General features: G+C 38.0%; 1 protein-coding gene across 3 annotated transcripts in view; it reads left to right on the top strand.

The window, feature by feature from the left end:
- MLLT3 (MLLT3 super elongation complex subunit) overlaps nucleotides 1–16,222 on the top strand; it is a 203,838-nt gene that overhangs the window by 54,372 nt on the left and 133,244 nt on the right. The gene's annotated exons all lie outside the window — the stretch shown is intronic.

Genomic DNA, 16,222 nt, shown 5'->3' with positions numbered 1-16,222 from the left:
TTGGACATTGTCTTCAAGAGTGCTTTCTGTGTAATCTGATTTCTCTTCCTTCTTGATTTAAAGTATAAAAATTCCAATCTTCATTTGTACACCTGAGGTTTTACACCATGTGTATGTAGGGGGTGTTGATTCACTTTAAGTGTGTGCCCTCTGTATTGACTACTACTAGTTAGGTGAAATGGCAAAATTCTTGCCTAAATTATGAATCATTACCTCCTCAATAGCTGTTCACAGTCCAGAATTCCCTAATTCTCTTACGCAGTCTTAATGTGCTACATTTGCTCTAGTAAGAGAGAGGGCCAATTCACAAAATAGACACACATTTTCTGAAAGATTAGGGCTAGAGTCCTATAGAGCTAGGGTTTTGGCTCAGACCATCTACTTGTCACTTTAAGGTCTCATAATACCCTGGAGTCTAGATTAGTTTGACCAGGAGGTTACTTTTCCTGATGGACTATCCCACCTTGAGAGAAAAGTGTCTTTTCCTTTAAAGGGACACTGATCTGGAATTCTATTCAATTTAAAAAAAAAAATTAAATTTCCTTTAGGTACTACACCCACCGCGGTGTCCCTCTTTTAAATTTTGTTAATGTTTTCCTAATTTTTACATTCTCTCCTTTATTGCTATGTGAAAGATGCATAAAAACAGGGGTAAGGGTGAAAATGACTTTATACAGTAAGCTGTCAAAACAGAGCTTTTATTACCCTCTAATCTGTTTTAGTTATAGTAATGTTTCGTGTTTTTATAACATCGGTAGGCAAAAAGTTTTTTTCAAATACTGAAATCAAAATAAAGCATGCAGAAAAAAGTGATTTAAGAATAAAACTAGAATCATTTGCAATTAATGTATAGAATGTCAAGAATGCTGCCTCTGGTATTAATTTTCTTTTGGTATGCAATATATGTACCAGAACTATCCAGATCATTCACAAGACATCCTTCTTGTATCACAAGAGGTATTAATATACTAGTATGTTTTAGTTTACACTACTGTATATTTGATTGGAATTCTTTGTCTGGCACTTGTCTGCATTTTTCCACGGTAGCACTTGATAATGTATCTGAGCTGCTACGTTAAGCCCTTTTTTGTTTCACTTTTAAGGCAGCTCTTGTTTCTTTGGGTGACTTATTTAAAACTTTAGTTCATAACTGAGTTGATCATAGATGTAATGCACTATCGATGTGAACATTTTAAAACTGAGGTTCAACAACTGTTGTTTCAGCAGGTTCTGCAGGATGGTGGTGAGTGACATAATTTGTTACAACTTGTAGGCTGGCTATACACCAGCTAGCATGAGCTCTGTTACATAATAGAGAACAGAGGTCCAAAAAGAAATGCCGGCTGAGAAGACTTTCAAAGGAGAGCTGAAAGCAATACTGTAGAGGAAATTAAATCATTGGGCAAGGAAGTGGAATTGGGCTGATTGCAGTCATTAATGTCCCTGTAATGAGGGGCATATAAGGAATGTTGTTCAGCAACTAGTGTGGTGCCAATTAAACAACATAAATGTGGAATTTCAAACAAACCAATAGCACTTGTACCTGAGGGGAAGTCTTGGGGGGGGGGGGGATTCTTGTGAGGTAGGAATTAATTGTTGGATTCTAAAGAGATCAAAATGGTCTAACCATCTCCCTGTAAAAACGGTTTATACATTGAAGCCTGTAAAATAAAATCTGCAATAAATCTAGAGAGGTATGTTTTTGAAGAGTATCTGAAAATTGTTTAAATTGAAGTTGAAAGGAATTGTATGAGTTGAAAGGATTTTTGGGCAAGATGACAGTGTAGTGATTCTGTTGTGTATAATACTAAGTCACAACCTCCCTGTAATTATTATTGTATTGCTCTGTGGGCATGGCTATGAGAATAGAAATGATTCATCCTGTAGCGTAATTCCAATTCCTGCATTTAATTCTGAAGCATATGATCTACATAATGACTGTCATAAATGCCAATTCTTGCTTTTGCTACTCGTCCCTTGTTTACTTAATTGTGCACACACACTCTTAAGTCATTATCAAAAGACTGTGTGATGGGGGGAACAATTGACCTTTTTTGTTTTGTTTTTAATGGTAGATGTAAAACTTGAGCCACATAAAATTTCAGAAAATAAATATGGTGCTGATTCTTTACCTTTTGAACTAAATATGTTTATGTTGTCATTCTGAGAGCTAAACTCAACCATCCATTAAAACTGAACTGTTAGACTTACATGGCAAACTGGAATAATCTCTGTTTAGATTTAAAGGTTTTCCTTTCAAACCTAAAAGTTAAACCTTCTCTTCCTCTATGTCCCCCTCTTGTTTTGAAATTAAAATAAAGGCATGTTAATGAAACACTTCAATCTTCAGAATAAAAGCTAGAGAATTAATGAACCTTCCTAATTCATAAAGTTCAAATTTTAAAAATAGCATTATATTGAGATGACAATTTTTTTTTTTTTTTTTTGGTAATATTGGAGATAATTTCCAAAAGTTAAAAAAGAAGTTAGGCAAAAGGAAATTCTGTTAATAAATAGCATAGAGTACATGGCTATCTGTTTGTTTCTTAAGTTGGCAGAACCACTTTGTTTCTAACATTGTTCTCAACAGGAGAGGGGAAATTTGAGGGTTGTGTAGACTTGTTAAAATGTACATTTAAGGAATCCACTCAGTGCTAAAACAAAGAGAGTCCTGTAGCACCTTAAAGACTAACAAATTTCTACGGGTGCAAGCTTTTGTGGGCTGCAACCCACTTCGTCAGATGCATGAAGTGTAAATCACAGATAGGAGATGTGTATATATACATCCAAGGGTAAGAAACAACAATGGGGAGGGCAAGTGCTAACAAAGTCAGTTCAGTTAGAGTAGATGAGGCCTATTCACAGCTGTTGATCAGAAGGTGAGAATGTGTGAACAATGACAATTACTTCTTGTAATGAGATAAGCATTCCAAGTCCCTATTCAGACCCAGTCTGATTGTGTCAAGTTTGCATATGAGTTCCAGCTCTGCCGTTTCTCACTGAAGTCTGTTTTTGAAGATTTTTTGTTGAAGTATGGCAACTTTCAAGTCAACTAGAGTGTGTCCTGGGAGATTGAAGTGCTCTCCTACTGGCTTACATATGTTACCATTTTTATGTCTGTTTTGTGTCCATTTATTCTTCTGCGAAGTGACAGTCCAGTTTGGCCAATGTACATGGCAGTGGGGCATTGCTGGCACATGATGGCATATATTACATTAGTAGACATGCAGGTGCATGAGCTCCTGATAGTGTGGCTGATGTGGTTAGGACCTGTGATGGTGTCCCCAGAGTCAATATGTGGGCAGAAATGGCAACGGGGTTTGTTGCAGGGATAGGTTCCTGGGTTTAGTGATCTTGTTGTATGGTGTACGGTTGCTGGTGAGTATTTGCTTCAGGTCGGGGGGCTGTCTGTAAACAAGGATAGGCCTGCCTCCCACGGCTTGAGCGAGTGAGGGATCATCTGCTAGGATAGGTTGTAGATCCTTCATGATGTATTGGAGAGATTTTTAGCTGGGGGCTGTAAGTGATGGCCAGTGGTGTTCTGTTGTTGTCTTTGTTGGGTCTGTCCTGTAGTAGGTGACTTCTGGGTACCCATCTGGCTCTGTCAATTTGCTTCTTCACTTCTCCAGGTGGATACTGTAGTTTTAAGAATGTTTTATGGAGATCCTGTAGGTGTTTGTCTTTGTCTGAGGGATCGGAGCAAATCCGGTTGTATCTTAGGGCTTGGCTGTAGACCATGGATCGTATAATGTGTCCAGGGTGGAAGCTGGAGGCATGAAGGTATGTATTGTGGTCAGTTGGTTTTCGGTATAGGGTGGTATTAATGTGACCATCCTTTATTTGTATTGTAGTGTCCAGGAAGTGGATTTCTTGTGTGGACTGGTCCAGGCTGAGGTTGATGGTGGGGTAGAAATTATTGAAATTCCAGTGGAATTCTTCAAGGGACTCTTTCCTGTGGGTCTAGATGATGAAAATGTCATCAGTGTAGCATAGGTAAAGAAGAGGTGCTTGGGGACGAGTTTCAAGGAAGCAGTGTTGTAGGTCAACCATAAAAATGTTGGCATATTGTGGGGCCATGCGGGTGCCCATAGCTGTGCCACTGACTAGAAGGTATAGATTGGCTCCAAATCTGAAGTAGTTGTGGGTCAGGACAAAGACACAAAGTTCAGCAACCAGGTGTGCCATATCATCATGATCAGAGAAAATGTTCCTGATGGCTTGTAGTCCATCTTTGTGACCCCTAGTGGCTTGGTGGAGGAATTCTGTGTCTCACCATGCCCAGTGTAGGAATCTCTGTGGCTAAGCTTGGGGTGAGGTAGGGGGACTTGACCCATAATGAAAAGTAGAATAAGATGGTTAATGGTTTTCTCATAAGCATGTTAGATTTTAAATAGACTGACTTCTCATTTTGTGATCTGTTTGTTGTGGGGTGGGAAGGGGGCGTGGGTAGAGAAACTATGTGGCAACATCACTGACTTGTTCTTAAAGGCTGTTTACTGATTGCGGTAAATCTACTGCAGGAGATCAGTGCAGGAGATAAAATGATGAAGTGAGCTGTAAATTGCTTTAGATAAAGCAGTTTATTTTTGAGACTAAAATAGCATTTTATTTCTCCAGTGGGAATTTTTTGCGAGAGGAAGGATTTCAGGTTCTTTGTAAATGCTGCTAAACTTTTCAACGAAGTATGGTTTTGGCTCTTTAAGTTATCTTGAAACTTAAACCTGACAGCTGGTTGACACTTTTTGATTAAATTTCTTTCAGCAGAAAAAAAACTCCAATCAGAAATTTTGAGAGAAAATGTCATTTATTGACAAATGATTAAGTGAAATGAAAACGTTTGTTTCATTTCCAATGAAATTTTTGTTTTGCCTTTCAAAAGCCAAAACATTTCCAATATTTTATTTTTTCCGCTTTTCCCTTTTTCTTGTCTTTGCCACTGAATGCACAGGATGGGTTTTCCCCCCCCTTTTTCCACTGTGACTTTTTTTCAGAACTTCCTCAAGTTTGGACAAGCTTGATTGAGAAAAGTAAAAAGTGGGTGTATCTTTTTTGAGGAAAAAATTAATGAAAACTTAAGTTCTATATAGAGCCCTGCTAAATGGAATCAATTTCATTACTTTTGCTAAGCTATTTTTACATTTTGACCCTCTCTCTTAAAGACAATATTGGATCCACCTAATATTGTATAATAGGAAAAGCAAAACAAACAAACAAAATCTCTCCAAAAGATTAGCTTAAACTTGGTTTTCAGATTTCTGTGCATTTCTTTATAATCCCTTATTACACTTGAGCACACAGTCTGCAGTAACAGGTTTTTCAGTGTAATCTGTCACAGAGGAGAAAGGGATCCATTGTCTCAGGAACCCTCAATGTATAAAACTCAGTATTGAGAACAGAAAAGAAATAAAAATGCATCCGTTGGGATGGGCTCTCTTTCTAGTATCCGAGATATATTTTTCCCATATATCAACATTTCAGTTCCCCAGTCTCCTGTGGTACTGTTCTATCTGACTGCTATCTTTTTACCGTGTTCATGTGTCTGTCTTTGCTCTGCACAGAAACTGGGAACAGTTCACATCTGTCAGTCATAGAGCTCTTAAAGGGAAATTCCACCTTCTCCTGCTTCTGGCCAGAAGTTAACTTTCACAACTGACCTGAGTGGTAATTTAGTGTCCTCTCCCCATGGACTTAATTTTAACTCTGTTTCCCCTGCCTTCTTTCTAATAGGAAATAATCATGTGTGGGTGTTCCTTACTTTTGTTTTTAACTTTTGCTGGTTTTTAGGCTTTGTCAGCCTCAAGAACCATATATGATTCCTGTCTGCCACCTGGTGAGTCCCTGTTTGCAGTTCCATTATGATAGAGAAGCCAAAGAAGAACATTTCAAAACAGGAAACACTTAGAGTACAGCAGTCTTGAGTTCTGCACTGAGGACTAGAATAGTGATCAAGGAAAGAAATGTCATGAAGTTTTGTGTAAAAATGTTTCCATTCTAGAGTGGTGGTGGTGATTGTGTCCCCAAAATTCAGAAATTTCATTTCCTTGCAAAAATTTTTGTAGTGATTATTTTTTTTCCGTTTTGCTTGATACAATAATAAAATATTAGGCAGTAGCAGCAACAACAAAGCTAACTTTGTCCATAGTGGGTTAGATGGAGGAGGTTAGATGGGGTGGGTTAGACTTACTGTCTATAGTCATAAGAAATATTCTATTTTTGCAAGATCCCATTGCTTCTGAAATTGAAATACACTCCCTTTTCCTCTTTCCTTGCTTCTGTATTTACTGCATTATCCTCGGCCATATTTGCATGCTTGTTTTAAAATGAAAGGAATTTAACAAAATATCCCAAATTTCTTACGTAGCCTTTCTTCTTGTGCTGCAGCTCTTTCTGAATTAACCATCATGTAAAGTATCTCTAGCCATGCAGTACTCTAAACAGTTAGCTGTGATCAAAGTTTGTTTTGAATGCCAGTTTTTTGCTTTTCGTGGTTTTTTTCTTCAAAAAATCAAATATCGGAATGTAGTAAGATCTGACTTTTTTTTTTTTCAGGTTTACTTCAAATTTGTTGCAGAAACAACAATAAAAGGATTAAATCTATGATGTTTTAGTAAAATATGCTCTGTATGTGTGTATGATATACACGTGTTTTTCTATATCTATACATACACTGAAGTTAACTTGAAGATACCTAACTCAGTTTTAAAGGTGTGTAGATGGATTTGTGACATCAGAGCTAACACAGCTGCCCATCACACAGCTTGCTTCAGTTCATTTGCATACAGCTAAGTTTAAAGTGCTGTTAGAGTGGCTTCCCCTCATTAAAATAAGGTTGGGAAGTGGGAGGACATGGCAATACCTGAAGGTTACTCCCGTAACCATGGAACCTTGCTGATGTTCTTCTTAATTATGTTTTTTCTTTATCCTCTGGTGACTTCTGATGGTACACTGTGGTGGGGATTTCTTTTTGTCATTGCTTTTGTTATTGGAGGCCTCTTATTTTCTTTCAACTAACTTCAGAAACTCTTAGAACTGGTCTGATTTGCTATCCAAGAAGACGACAAAGCAATCTAACCTCTAAATATAACAAAGAATTAAAAGCAAGGGACTGTTGCCAGATTTTTATCCTCGATAGCAGTATTGGGAATTAATTTCAAGATAAGCATAAATGCAGCTCTGGGAGAGTGACTCCCTCAGTGAGGAAGGTTAGTATTTTTTGGTTTTAAGAAGGTATAACTAAAAAAACCTGCCAACTCAAATCCTGGGAAGAAAAGAGGGAAGGTGATAGGTGTTGAGTCATGAGTATTGATCAGCCTCACTAAAACAGAGGCCATTAATCCAGTGTTTGTGGCCTAAGATAAGGCTGTGATGCTGCTACCCTTATTCACTTTCAAGTTTTAGAGGTTTCTTTTTTTAAGGTTAAATGAGATTAATATAATAATTTGTGGGATAGCCTTCATAACCTTGCTGGTTCATTCCTTTTTTTCTCCCACAGTGACTTCTCTTTAGAAATCTATTAAAGCGACTGATTTATGACCAGTTGAAAGGATCCTGAGTTGAACTTGACTTGCTTTCTAGGTTCTGAATTCATACTGCATCTCTAATATTGCAGTGGTTTTGATATTACTTCTTCAGAGAGGCCTCCGTGTCTACAGTATTCTGATTTTCTTTTTCTTCCCTTTTCCCCTGAAATTTTGTGAGTTTCTGCACAAGGTCTTAGCAAGTTGCTTAAACATATGGCTAACTTTAAGCATGGGAGTAGTCATTTTACCTTGTTGAATCTGGGTTTAAATTACTAATGCCTTATATAACTTCTCTTCCTTTCCCCTCCTGACTTAAACCATAGGTTTTTCAATGGTGTGTGTGCCACAGTTCTTTGATCTTCTTCTTCTTGTACCTCTTGCCATTGAGGTAATGTAGTCTCTATGTAACATTGCATCCCCTTTCTTATTTAGTTGTACAATGTATTTGTTTGGTATAATATGTTTTGAATTGTCTTTAACCAATACCACTCTTTATTTCACAGTCATGAGGTCACAATCATAAAACATAGTCTTCTGATACTGTAGATGTAAAGTGACATATTTTTTCTTTAGCTGGCAGTGAGATGTTTGATGTATTGGTATCAAAGAAATGTGTTATGTACCAGACAGTTTGTATGAACTACATTAATGTCAGTTTGCATGTCTGCAAACGTAATTACGTTTAAAAATGTGTTTTATGTTCAAATACATATCTCCCAGTAGTTATATATATTACAGCCAAAAGATCTTCTTCTCTTGACAACCACGAGTCTTAACATTCCCATCTGTTTTTCCTCTATCAGAAGGTATCTGTGAATTTGCAAAAGGTGGAAGTGTGTGTTCCTCTTAACTGCACAAATCCCCAAGAGCCACTTTATGGATTCTGAGCCATCTTTGCTGATGGTCTCCCCAGAGCCTACTCTGTTTTTTTGCAGCAGAACTCTTAAAGGAGCCCTGCTAATGTTGGCCACTTACCTTTGGGTGCATACACACCACGTCCTTTTTGAGGTGGGTAGAAGTCATGGAGAATAGAGTAGCTGCCTCCCAGCTTGTCCATTTCCCCCTGAATATGCACAGACCCCCCCAAACATATGTGATTCCTGTGGAAAAGCAATTATGGGCTTGGGGTGGGATGTGGTGGAGGCAGGGGGGAAAGGGAATGATGCCTCTTAGATTCAACTGTCCTCTTCCGAATGACCAGTATTTGTGCTCCTTTGATCCACTGACCAGAAAGGACGAGGCGCCTCTCTGTATGTTTCAAAAAGCTCAAATACTGCTGTTCAGTTCCACATTTATTTTAATGCTTATTACTAAGGTTAAGATTTTGTCACGGTTATTTTTAGGGACAGGTCACAGGCAACAAACACAAAAAGTGTCACGAAATCTGTGATCTCTGAGACATCATCTTATCCGTACTTATAACTAAAGTAATTTCTTCAGCTAAAATGTGTACATAAAATCCAAGGCAGAGGAAGATTAATGAAATCTCATGTCATAAACCATAGTGACGTTATAATCTTAGTGTTTAATGCTACCTCTGTCAAATAAACGTTGTTGGTTAGAATTTATTGTATGTAAGAATCTCTTAATATTTTTTCACCATAACAAGTCATCTGAAGGAAGCTGAAATTTTATGATTTAACTGCAAATAGCTAAAATATGTCTCCGACCATTCTAAAAATTAATTATTTTGAGGGTATACCTATATGTAGCTTATGTTCATTTCATTGTGATGATTCCAGGCTTTTTGGATAAAATCCATCCACGTAACAGCAGCTAACCGTAGTAGCAGATAGTTTTACTCTGGATCACTTTTCTCTTTGATCCTTAACTTTGCATAGTTCCTATTTATCCTGGTGATTGGATGTTTTATAAATACATAGAAACAGCTAAATGTAGCTTTCAAGTTAATTTTGCTTTAAAGAAAGAGGGTGGATCAGTGTAGCGTGGAAAGTAAACACCAGTGTGACGAGACGAAATGAAAAACTGGTGCAGTATTTGTTCACCAACATATAAACATTGTGTAGATTAGGGGATTGGCCAGTTCATTTCCTGGCTATGGCTCCTCGACTTGATTTGCAAATCATCAGGTTCCTTCAGCCAGGCCAAAGATGTGATAGAATTAATCCTACCAGTAGATGTAGAATGTAAATGAAAAACTCCTTGTGACTTTAGCCAGTCAGCGCCTTTCATAGAAATAGTAATCTGCTCGGTTATTTCTTAGCAAGCCCTTTAATTGATTATTGTATTGACTGCATCAGAGAGTGAGTTTCACTCCCCGCCAACACAACAAAAACAGGAGGGATATTTAGGGTCGTCAGGGGTGGGGGTGGGAGGGAAAAGTAAAATGTCATTTTTTTAGGGGAAAATAATTGAGATGAAAACACTCCTTTGCTTGGAGGGCAGCCTCCTTAAAAACACAACAGCTAAGCCTCATTTATCATGTGGTGTTCTCTAAGAAACTAGAAGTCAAGGATTTGATATGGTGGGATCCAAAACTAACTAGTGGTTTGCTATCTGTCGTGAGTGTTGATAGTTTCATTTGGAGCTACCACAAGTAGCAATGCGTCTGTGAAGGCTGGTGAGCAGATTCATTTGTTTACATGAGAAGACTGCCTGATAACTGTTGTTTTCTAACATTGATAATACATACATTTATTGCCCACTTTTCTTACCCCCCAGTTTTAATGTAATCTTTTCTGTCACCTCATTCATTGGCAATCTGAAGTAAAGCTCAACTGAAGGCATAAAGGATAGGAAGGTAGTTTAGGAAGGAAACTTTCAGGAGCAACTACAATAATCCGGGCGGGGGGGATTAATATTAAACAGAGGTGATTGAACTCAGGCAAGGAACTTCTACTGTAAAGGTCTGAAACTTCTACATTCTTGCTGCTCTGCTTGTCTCTTTTTGCAGGTGAGCCATCCGGCCTTCTTTTACCTCTGTTTTGGAAGTAGTGCACTTCTATGATGACTCTTGCAAGTGAACAGCATCCAAATTCTGTCTGATGCATGATCATGTGATAGCAAGTGAAAAGATATGAGTGAAGAGTTTTTTCCTAAGTAAACTCATTGGAAATTTAACATTTTGGATTAAGCCTTTTAATTTTTTTTTCATAAAAATATAAAATAGGATGGGTATGCAGTCTATGTAATTTGAAAATGTTTCTCTCCTTTCTAAAACCCTTCAGTTTTAAAATCTGGGACATAAAATGATGCTGGTCAATTGTGCATATTTTTCAAAAAGTGTGTGTGTGTGTTTAATGGCGTTATGAAGTTGCCCTTAATTTAAAGGGGTGGCATTGTCATTAAGAGCAAGTTACATGTTTGCAGCATATTGTCCTATATTGAGAAGAAAAGGCCTTCAAATATTGATGTACTGTGCGAGTCTCTCTCTTGGTCTCTCTGACAAACTTACAGATAAATCTCTTGTCCATGACCACAGGATGATTTCTAATCCCACGGAATTTCTGTAGATATGTAACACAAAATTAGGTGACTGATTGAGGTTGAGTGAAGCAGGGTGGGAAAAGGGTGAGCATTTCATTCATTCGAAGGCCAAACATGGCTTGTCATACAAGATGCGGATTTATGAAATAGTAAGATAAGAAGGAACAGTAAGACAGTAGACAGTGGTTCTGAATTGTGTGCACAGTATCTATTTTGATTATTCAACTAAAAATTATGTTTGTCCCTTCAGACTCAGATATAACAACACAGATTCCAGCCATAAGAGCACAACCATCTGCTTCCCCAAAAACTGATTAGAGAGACACCTGGCAGTTCACAACAGAATACCAGAAGTTTGCCTTGGTCACTTTGTAAGTGGCCACAAGGAATTTTTCAGAAGTGAATTTTGAAGGTTAGCATTTAAACTGGAATAGAGGCATGTGAGAGCTATCAAGTAGTAGTCTGAAAGGAATGAACGCTTTTACTGTTGCTTTAAAAAGACTAAAAATCCTGCAAAAATGATTTTGAAATGAAATGTACCAAAACTAATTTAGAGAGAGAGAGAAGCATGTGTTTTTAGTGACCTTGGGACTAAACAGGCTTGCTTTAGGGATTTGACAGGAATGGTTTGCAGACCAGAGAAATAAAAAGCATGTGTAGAAAGGATACAGTTACATTTGATAGCTGGAATGAAAACAAGAGCTTTAGCTTTCATTTGAAACTTCTGTACATTTTTAACAACAAAAATTGTATTTGTCATTTGTTTGCCAAACTTGTAAATGTTTAATGTCCAGTCACCTCTTCTTCCCCCGTCTCCTCCCTTGATTTATGATAAGGAAAGGTTATCCTCTTAGGAAGTGATGTGAAAATACCTACTATAGTGACAGAACAGACAACAATGTAATAGCTAAATAGCACATTGCCTCTCTGTTGGTAGCCTGATGGAGGTCTTGCTTTGTTTAGGTCAAAACTGTTTTTACTGGTTGCATCAGTTGGGATTTCTTCTGGTGGGAAAGCTTGGTAACTTTCCATAAAGAATTGCCTACCAAGTGAAGGAAACGGGCTACTCATTCATAGGAACTTGTTCACAATAATTTACACAGACAAAACTAAAACCAAAAGTTAAAAGAAATTAGTATTACAGAAAGCAATGTTCTAAGATGTCTCAGTATCCAGTGTGTGTTACGTCTAGCCTAGGTTGACTGGGATTCTGTCCTCAGCTATGTTTCTTACTTGGCATGTGACTCCAACTAACCACTTTTTCTTCCTGTCTGTTTCCCCATTGATTTAAAAATATGTACAATTTTGTAAAGTGCTTTTGAACTATTTGTAAGAAAGGTGCTGTCGGGACAAATTAATTCCAACTCCAACAAGAGAAGGTTTTGACCAAACATAATTGTAGACTCTGTTCCCTCTTACAAACATGGGCCTGATTCTGAGTGATGCTGAGGACCCACAATTTGTTTTGAGCTCAATGACAGTTCAGTATTAAGACCCTATATTGTATTTTCTTATGTACATGAGAGACAGAGAGAGGGGAATATTGGGATAATTTTGTTAACTCCTTATTCAGGTGGCTAGATGTAGGAGATGGCTATAAGTGCAGATATTGTAGTTTCTGTAACATACAGTATATAACACTTCTGTTGAAAACCAGTGCAGAGTTTGTTTTCAGCTCAGAGTTGAGGACAGTGTGGCAATGCAATTTAATTAACACAACTGCCATCTTCAGTTGTACCATGATGTACAGGAAGACAGAATACTCTAAAAACGCTTTATAAAAAAAATAAGGGTAAGAGATAAAATTAGCAGCCTTTGTATTAATACAGTATTGTGTTCTTGATTTATGTTCTGACTCTAAATTACTAGCAGGTGATGTTCTTGGAAAAGTATATAGATTGGAGAATACTTATTATTTGAGTTTTATGAGCAGTGGTGTTGTAATGGTACATGAAAGCAGTCAATCAGCTTATAAAGACTAAGGGTTTGTGAGACGCATGCTCAAGACTCCCAGAATTGTGAGTCGCTGTGTAACCCCCCGCCGTCTGTCAGCAAGTGAGAGTTTTGCTGTTTCTAAGCTGTATATAAGCTCTCTGACACACCAGCCTGTCTGCCTTACTGGCACACTTTTCAGGACTCTGCTAGCTCAAACCTTGCCTTCAAGGTAACGATCAGTGAACCGCAACTCCTGACTTCCCCTGAGACATCTCACTGTAGCATCCAGTCCGTCTCACTGTCATTCACAGAAATGATCAAGTTCGCTGGCTCCAAAGAGATGGAACACACCCAAGCCTGTTGGTTTAGCTGAGGACTCACACTCCACTTTAATACACAGCATTGAGATGCTATTGTAATAAAACAAGAATAATGTTATTACCAAAGAACAGATGTTTAAGTAATTCTGAGCAAGAATAAAAAAGATAGGTATGGTTACAAACAAAAAAACTCATGTTTTCTACTGACTAAAACTTAATTTTAGCAAGTCACAATCTTTGCCTAAGCAGTTTTTCACTTTTTTGCAGTTTCATTTTTTTTCAAGTTTCCGGCAGCCCTGGCCTTTCAGGTCAAGAGGGTCCAGCTTTCATAGGCTCAAAGGATGCTGTACCCCTATCAGTCATTCAGTGATGGATAACTAAAAAGTCTTTTTTGCTCCCATTTCATTATTCAAAGACAATTGTCTCTTCCTCAAGAGCCAGAAAGGCTTCCTGGGGTGCAGGTTCTGTCTCCCAGCTGCATTGTTAACTGGTATTCTCCTCCACTTGTTTAACATGATGGCATTGTTTACCTTACATGTAAATATACTTCCATTGTCCTCTGCCAGTCACACAGGTAAATATACATTCTTTTGTCTGTGGCAGGTTGCATTTCATCCTGTGCCCTCCAAACACTTTTTAAGAACGTTTTCAGCACAGATCTATATCTATTTGTACCCAACCCATATGTACCTCCCAATGATTTTTCAGGACCAGTGTTAACCTTTGGCCTAACATAACACCTTGGAGATATGTATTATGACAGCAATTTGTTGGGGCAATGCGTGTCAGACCTGATGTGAGTTACAATATGGGGGACCCTCTGCTAGTTGTCCTTGAGTGGCTCCCATGATCACACCTCTCCTCTTACACTGCTTCAGGAGGGTCAGCCCTTGTCTAAACTCTAGGCAGTGGGTCAGAACACACTTTCCTTGACAGGGCATCTGCCACTGTATTTTCTTTCCCCTTAATATGTACAATTTCCATGTCATATTCTTGGAATGTCCTGTTCCAGTGCAAGTGTTGGAATTAGTACCCCTGGTTCTATGTAACCAGACTAATGAAAAATGCTCAGTACCCGAACTTTATATTAAAAAGATAGGGCCGTAACTGTTTGCCCATGCACTTGCATAAGGCTATCTTTCTGTGACAAAGTGATTCTGTTTGGGTGTCTGTTTTTTTTTTTTTTTAAACTCAAGAAAGCAGTAGGGCACTTTTTGTTACTTTTCCCTGACTGCATTAAAACTGCACCTAAACTAATGTCTACTTTACTTTATCTGTATATAGTTCAAATGTTCTGTTGAAGTTTGGACTGGCCAGAACAGGCTTTTCTGACAAGATTTTCTTTACCGTATCAAAACCCTCTTGACTTTCGTCCAAATAATTTCGGTTTGGTCTTCTAGTGTAAGTTTGTAATAGCAGACACAATCACTAAACTCACGCAAAGATCAGCAGTAATAGTTAATGAAGCTTGTGAAAGATTGGACTTGTTTTTTTGTCTGAGGCACAGGCCAGTTAATAATAGCTTCTACTTTTAAGAGATCAGGAGAGATTTTGCCTCCCCCTATCCAATGTCTCAAGTAACAAGTCTTTGCTGCTCCTGTTTTACATTTAGATGCCTTTACAGTAAGCCCTGCATCTGAGTTTTGACAATACAATTCCCAAGTATCTTGTGATCTAATCAATAGTTGTTGAATATTGCAATATTGTCTACATAAGCTTGTGCAGTCTTGTAATCTGACTAACACTTTGGTGAGAAGCCCCTGAAAAATGGTTCCTGCATTAATTAATCCAAAAGATATCAAAGTCCCATATCAGTAATAAAAGTGGACTTCTTCTGTGCATCATTATCCAAAGGAATCTGCGAATGCCCTTTTACTAGATCAGTTGTGCTAAGATATTTTGCTTTGCTCAAAGTATCTAACGTCTTGAATTTTGGGCACAGGGCATGCATCAGGAACTGCAACAGCATTTCTATAATCAGTACACAGCCTTAGTCTTATCTTTCCTAGGAACCAACACCACAGGTGAGGCCCAAGAGCTGTCAGACTCTTCAGTTATCCCCATATCCAGCATACTCTGTAATTTCTTCATGAATTTGCTCCTGCACTTTTCCAGTGGTTTTGGTATGCCCTGTGAAGTCATGGTTGGTATCCCACAGTGTCAGTCCTATGGACCATCTTATGAGTCATCCCTGGCATGTTAGAAAATACCTGCTTGTGGCTTTGTAGCACAGCCCTCTTAGTTTGCATTAGCTCTTTGCATATCTCAGTGGTTTCAGGTGGTCGTCATGGCATTCAGCTACCAGATGAATGAAGTGTGCCACTATTATTCTGAATTAAGTAATTCTTTTACGTTGTATCAGAAAAATGCAGAATGTCTTGCAGAATGCCCCTAAATTGATGTAGTGTAAAGCTTTTTAAAAGCCTTCCATTGGGTAAGGAGAGTAGTAGTGAAAGAAGTATCAGAAATGCACAGACAACAATAATAATGTTTAGTGTGAGGATGGGCACAAATAACCAGAACAGGAGGAGAAAGCCATCTTCTAGAATGTATCCATTCAGCCATTTACTATTATATACTGTCAACTACGTTCACAAATCTCTGGCATTATGATAGCAGACCAAATCCCTGACTCTGCCACCCCTGGGGTAGAGTTCTAACAGAACCCCTCAAATGAAGTAGTGTTGTATTTAGTTGGATGGGTTACCTACCTTATCCTTAACACTGACACACTAACAGATTTACATCGTTTCTCTACAGAGCTTGTTGTTTTATAATAATTTAATAATTGGAAAAAAAAGTTCATGCAGTGTTAGGGCTGTATAATTACATTTACTGGTTCTTTGTGGTTGCAAGTTAGAGCCAAGAGCAGCATTAACTCAGCTATGAGTTATGACATAAAACAGGTTATAAAACAAATAGTAAGGTATTAACTAGAAAAGCAGGATAGAAAGTGCTACATACATAGAAGGCAGCCAAATTAACATTCCCTTTTTGTAT

Source organism: Emydura macquarii, unplaced genomic scaffold (assembly GCF_026122565.2).
Source record: "Emydura macquarii macquarii isolate MOO-44397 ecotype Brisbane River unplaced genomic scaffold, CSIRO-AGI_Emac_v2 contig_1451, whole genome shotgun sequence".
NCBI classification, from domain to species: Eukaryota; Metazoa; Chordata; order Testudines; family Chelidae; genus Emydura; species Emydura macquarii.
Note: the sequence above shows the minus strand (reverse complement) of the source record. Positions and strands in the feature narration are given on the sequence as shown.